Consider the following 6,983-nt stretch of genomic DNA (forward strand, 5'->3'; position numbering starts at 1 on the left):
TCCACTCTTCTGTCACAAAACCAGTGCTCAGGGTGTGATTAAAGAGGCAGCTAAGTGGTTCCACTAGGTCTTATTTTAGATTGTTTATGATGCAACCTGGGATGTTATTTGGTCCCACAGAGGCTGTATTTTTGGCCTTGGAGAGCACTTGAATGACCTGTTCTTTGGAGATAAATGGTATAAGAAAGGTGTCAGGAATGGTATGGGGTATGGCTGGTGGAGACGGCGGGGGGGGGGGGGGATTTTCACCAAATCTGTCATCCAGAAAGTTGGCAATTTCTGAGGTTTCAAACAGTTAAAGAATGCCTTATGATTTTCTTTAACTAAGGATGCCAGTCTAGTCTCTTAACTTGCTTTAGAGGACTTTACAAGGTTTCTGATTTGTTTGTTTAGGCTGTGTAGGTTAGTCTTCCATTGAGGAGTACATTCCTTCTTGTTCTTATATATCAGTTTCTTTCTTTGATTATATAACTTATTTATACTTGCAGTCCACCAAGGTCACTTGTTTTTGTGAGAGAAACCGGTTTTAGTCCTGTCATGTACTGCTGACTCAGTAAATTTACTTAAGTGGCTATATATGGTGTTTGTATACCTCTCTACATAGCAGTCATTTTTGCCTGTGTTAGCAGGGTCTTTGGCCATTTATGCCATCGCTTAGGAGGCAGTAGTTTGTTTTGGAGAATTTTTTTATTTATTTTTTGCTTCTGTGGGGTTGTCAGGTCTGATCTTTACTTCAAACAAGGCAGATTTATGGTCTGACTTAACTAGGGAGGGCAGCAAACTGGGAGTAGTGCAGTAGCTCCCATGTTGGTAAGTACTAGGTCTAGGACATTTGACCCCCTTTTTGGGGTACAGACTAATTGTTCCAGTGCATTTCAGTTAACAAAGTCAAGGAACCTCAGTGTGATCATGTTTGTGCTCATGAGTGCTGCCCAATCGATGGATTTGTAGTTGAAGTCTTCCATGACCAAGGTGTTTGGCTGTATATTGAGTGATTCAAGCACGTCCGGGTAGGTAGTGTGTTTCTCCTGGTTCATGCAGGGGGACCTGCAATTAGCTGTGATGTGGTAGGGTGTTTTGCCTATAGTTATTTGGACCTGCAGTAGCTCAAGAGAGTTATACTGTTTCAGCAGTCACGAGGTGTATTTGGATTTAATGAAAATGGATACACATAGGTTCATAGGTAGGTACTAGGCTATCGGCCCTGGGGCCTATATAAGCCCAGCCAAAAAGGTACCCTGGCTTTTGCCACACAAGAAAATTATTTTCCTGTGCCACTGTCGAGCAGAGCCGCAGAGGTGATCCCCTGGGTGAATTTCCTATTTCCCATCCAATCATCAAGATTTTTCTTGAAGAGTGCTAATGAGGAACTTTGTTTGATACAGATAGGTAGTTTATTTCAGAGTATGGGTAGTCTCTGGGACAGGAATCTATCCCTCCGGCATGTTCTGTTTATTGTGGTGACAAGGTTTAGGTCCCTGGAGCATGTAGCTCGGAGGGATTGGGATTTCTTGAAGTGGAGCATGTCCAACAGCTCTGCGTTTGAAATAGCTTTGTATGTTAGACAGAGATCACCTCTGAGTAGGCAATATGCGATGGAGTAAAGCTGGAGTTTTTTAAGGCGGTCTACATAGGGCATCTGTTTGAGGCTGGTAATCCTCTTTGTGAGGTATTTCTGCAGCCTTTCCAGTTGTTGTAGATGTCTTGTGAGGTACATACCAAAAGGGGCATTGTACTCTATAATGGGTCTAATGAGTGATGAGTAGAAGGGAACAATGACCTCTTTTTTTTCTGGATGAGAAACCTTTTGTGATGAGGTGTGCCACGTAGAAGGATTTCCTGACTACTGTGGCAATGTGATTATCAAAGGAGAGACTACTGTCCACCTGTGTCCCACGATCTCTTATCACACTTTCGGTGTTAAGTATACTACCGCCTATGTTGTAGTTCATGGGTACAGAGTTTTTACCAAAGGGGATGACAATGCACTTTTTGGCTTTGACACCAGGCATCTGCCTCAGTGAGGCCCTTTTGTAGGATGTCCACATAGTTAGGAGTTTTGATTATGGCTCCTAGTTTGCAGTCATCTGCGAACTTCATTAGCCAAAGACCTTCTGTGTTAGCCTGTACTTCAGAGAAGTAGATACCAAACAGGAGAGGACCCAGGACTGAACTCTGTGATACTCCACTTCTCACTGGTCTGAAGTCGGATTTGGAGTGTGCTACTTTCACAGTGTGGGTTCTGTCAGTGAGCCAGTTGGCAACCCATCTTGTGACATAGGAATTTATACCTAGTTTAGTGAGTTTATCTATAATTCCAGAGAGGGGGATGGTGTCGAAAGCCTTGGCAAGATCTAGATAGGCTGTGTGAACCACCTTACCCTTGTCTACAGCTTTGGTGACTGCTTCAAAGAAGTCTATCAGGTTTAGGAGACATAATCTGCCTTTTACAAACCCGAACTGGGTGGGATCCAGAGTTTGGAGACTACCAATGTCTTTGTTTATAAGTTCCATGATGATACGTTCCATGGCCTTGCAGACCAGGCTCGTCAGGCTAATGGCGCGGTAGTTCCCGGGGTCTGTTGTGGCTCCCCCCTTGTGGAGTGGGATAACCATTGCTGTGCACCATTCAGTGGGCACAAAGCCTGAGGTGAGGCTATGATTGAACATGGTACTTAAGTGGGGTGCCAGTTCGTTCTGTAGTTCATGTAGAATGCAGCCTGGGATGTTGTCTGGTCCCATGGATGCTGTGTTCTTGGCTTTAGAGAGTGTGGTTTTTACATGTGCAGCCGTGATTACAGGAACTTTGCATTCTTCCGGTATAGAGATGGGCTCTTTAGGGGGTGAGAGGGGGGTAAAGTTAGCGCTGAACCTATCTGCCAGGGTGTTGGCAATATCAGTTGGGTCTGTATATTTAGTGCCATTGTGCTGTAACTCAGAGCAGATCTGAGTGTTGCCATTGAGATTCTTGACATAGCTATAGAATGCTTTGTGGTTGTCTTTAGAATCAGTGGTGATTTTGTTTTCGTAACTAGCTTTGGAGGATTTTATCAGGGATCGCAGCTTCTTACTGAGGCTGACCAGGGTGCTCCTCCACTTGTGGGATTTTACTCTCTTTTTCAAGAGTTTCTTCCTTCTGTTGTACGGTTTATTTATGGCAGGGGACCACCAGATCGGCTTCCTTTTTTTGGAGGATAGCACGATCCATGCACTCATGTAAGTGCTTATAAAGTACAATTGTGTAGGATTCAGTAGTCGTAACTGTATTGTCCATCTGCATGGGTGTCATGAAGTTCACCACTTCTGTCTTAAGAGGCATGAAGTTGGCTTTGGAGAAATCTTTTACCATGGTTTCCTTAATGGGGGGTGGAGGCAGGATGTGGATATCTAGGGTAATTAGCTTATGGTCGGATCGGACCAATGAGGCATTGACTTCAGGTGTGGAACACCGGTCACTCATATTGGTAATGACTAAATCTAGGATATTGTTGCCCCTGGTGGGGGTGTGGATAAGTTGATCAAAGGCATTGGAGTTTATGAATTCCAGAAAGCGTTGAGCGAAGGAGTTGGTACGTGAGTAGTTTTCCCAGCTAATGGTGGGGTAGTTGAAATTGCCCATCAACACCTCCATCTTTGGTTATTTTCTGTTCATTTTGGGTTCAGAGCATGTGGATGGCATGGTAGCCCTGCATGGCTGGGTTACTCTCCATGGCCTTGAACCAATTCTCAGTGAATGCACAGACATCAGCATCTTTCAAGGTGTGGACTGTTTAGGGTCCTAGCATTAAGCAGCATGACTTTGAGTTTGTCTCTAAAATATTTTTCTACATCTGAAGTTTTGTTGTTCTGACATAGCCTAAAAAAGGTTCTATGGAGGAGGCAAGTGTCTTTGCCAGTATCCTAAACCCTTATGGAGACAGGAGAAGGCCATCTCTAGTGAAGCATCATGGTCTGTCAACCATGTCTTCCCAGGCTGACAGATACTGGATCCCCTTGGAGTGACACCAGAAGTTAAGCCAAATGTTGAAATCAATCATTTTTCTGTCTGTACTGTGGCATCATCCTAGGTGAAGGTAGAATCCTGCTTAGGGCTAGGGACATACCTGCCTGGCGCACATAATCTGAGAGCTCTATCATGTCTCTCTTCATAAAGTCCAGAGAGGTATGTCTCAAGTCATTCACTCCAACATGTACTATGACAGACTCATAATGGTAATTACTGCTGAGTGACTTGAGTGCATGAGCGCAACTTGGCACATCCTGGCACTCAACAGGCAGCTTCTCCCTGTCCAGCCTGGTGAGAGGGACGTCTGTGTGTGTCTCACTACTGAGTCACCTATGACTAGGAAATTTGGTTTTGAAGTGTTTTGCCTTAGGGGCTTGATTGCTGAGACACCGTTACATGTTATGTATACTGGTGGATTTTGTTTGTGTACCAGTATGTGTATCATTTAGATGCACATCTGCTTGTCACCGACTTTAAGAACATAGCACAAGTATTTTTATTTTAGTCTAAAAATGGATGGCATCTTAATTTATTTTATAAAGATAATATATGTGGGTTCAGAGTCTCACAAGAGAATGCCTAACATTTCCAGTTGGAGTACATGTACGATGTTACTGTTACATATACATATGCAGTACTGATTCTTCCACAGATTCAGTGTCATTTACCACTCAGGAAAAAAACTGACAACAGATATTCTCTCTTTTCTTTAATTTAAACAATAAAATGTATCATTTTTTTTTCGGTTCATGTGTTAGTCACAACATACACAATTAACAATTACATTTTAGAACAATATAAACAGGTATACTTTTTTATTCTGGGACTCCGTTGTTCAGTCCAGACATATTCTGTAGACTTTTATAAGAAAAACTACCAAAGAAGTTAGAAAATACAACATCTATGTGAAATGCAGTTCATATTTATGTACTCACTTTTCTAAATATGTTTACCTTGGACACCTCTGCAGATTCAGAGAAACAGCTAACATTTTTACAGAAAGGTAACACTATACAAACAATGCTGAACAGCTGCTTTAAAGTTGCTAGATAAGCATCTTGCATTATTGTAAAATTAGCTTTCACAAGGTATAATCAAAAAAATGAATGCTAAAAATAATTGGACTATCAAGTTTCAACTAAAAAAAAAAAAACACCAGCAAACTATAGTACAACTTACTGAAGTCACAGAGGCTTTCTCTAGTGAACAACTTGCGTTCTCTCTGATGTGTTTTTATAACCACGGCAGAAAAGAACATATGTCAAAAATGTTGTCTAGGCCTGTCTTAGAGGAGGAGGTATAACCATGCATTTTAATCTCCAAGACAGTATCTCAAATATAGGTTACTGTCCCCTAATAAGCTGTCTGGGAAGTGTTCATAGAAAATGTTAGTCTTCTTTCTGTAAGTAAAGTGTGTTTACTTTTTATAATAACTCAAGAGATTGCACAAAAATGAAAAAGTCATTATTAAAAAGACACACACCAACCAAATTACATGATTGTCAAAAAAATTGAATTTTACAGCAGACTAATAATTATACAATACTTATTAACAAAGGAAACAACAGACACTACACTTCCACAACAAGGACACAACCCTACATGCAAATGTAGCAACTAACTTTTTGTAATTCAGTCTGGATACATGGCAAGACACCTTGTGAAACATGAATATGTTCTGTAAAGCATACAATATAGTTATTAAGCATCGGATTTCCCCATACAGAAACATAACTGTTAGTTTAATGTTGTGAGTATTTTTGCAGAATTTTCTCTGTCTCTTTGAACTAAGGACGACTGCTCACACACTCATTGAGGATGGTTACATTTAAAGGAAAACTTTACTTCATTGTAAGAGGCAGTTTATTTATAACTGCAATAAAGATTTATTATAAAGTATTAGTTTACATTTTCATAAACAGGTGGTCCCATGGGGTACATAGCCTTCTATTTCACAAGCTCTAGACCTCACTGACCCAGAACAACTTTATGTTTAACTCCCGGGATGAAAAGCACCGATACCATCAGTATATGACATATAGCAGCCCATTGTTCTTCATCGTATAATCAGAATATTTTATTAAACTAAACCATAAATTCATATAAACATTTTTTTTTTGTTCAATCTAATATTTGTTTCTACACATGTAAGTTTATAATTTATCCTGAGCTAAGAAACTGATCTAGTTAAAGAGTTCTCTTTGTCCAGATATTAGCTTGGTCCTCTTAACTGTTTTCACAGGATCTACAGCTCTGAATACAAGTCCCATTGATAATTTAGCTGCTAGACTGAACCAATCTAATGCACTGGTTTGGTTCTGCAATCATTCCATTGTTAAGGAAGAAGAATTCAGAAGAAGGCTCTGATTTTCTTAATGTGAACTCCAAATTTTAAAATAAAAGGAAATAGTGCACAGGTAAAGCATTCTGCTTTGTAGCTCATAGAACACATTATAATATTTTATATCAGAAGAAACAAACATTTCCTACAGTAAACAACAACATACTTTGAAATTATGCATTTTCCCTAACATAAATATAGATACATTATAAATATTATTATTATTATCATCACCAATAAGAATCATCATTACAACCACTGTTATGACTATTGACATGGTTAAAAATGATTTAGATATGCCAACCCATCATTAACACCTCTAACATAACTGTTTACAGAGTTTATAAATAAATTTTGGATATGCCAGTCCTAAATGACTAAGTATCCCTTAATGGTTTTGGCCTTTGTCAACATAAAAACTCTGGAAATACTTGCATAATAATTTTTACCTTTTGCCATTTTTGTCAGTGTTTCCTCAGTTAAAACTATTCTATTAACAAGCAACCTCGGTACAGTTTCAGGGCTATCACTTTGATTTTTAGGGAGTGTGTAGCAAATGTTTTGGTTATGGTTATTTCAGACTGTATCAAAGAATGTATAAAATAGCATCTGAAAAGTTGGGTCAATGTGGCTGTC

This window comes from Protopterus annectens, chromosome 9.part0 (genome assembly GCF_019279795.1).
Source record: "Protopterus annectens isolate FY-2018-M chromosome 9.part0, PAN1.0, whole genome shotgun sequence".
NCBI lineage: Eukaryota > Metazoa > Chordata > Ceratodontiformes > Protopteridae > Protopterus > Protopterus annectens.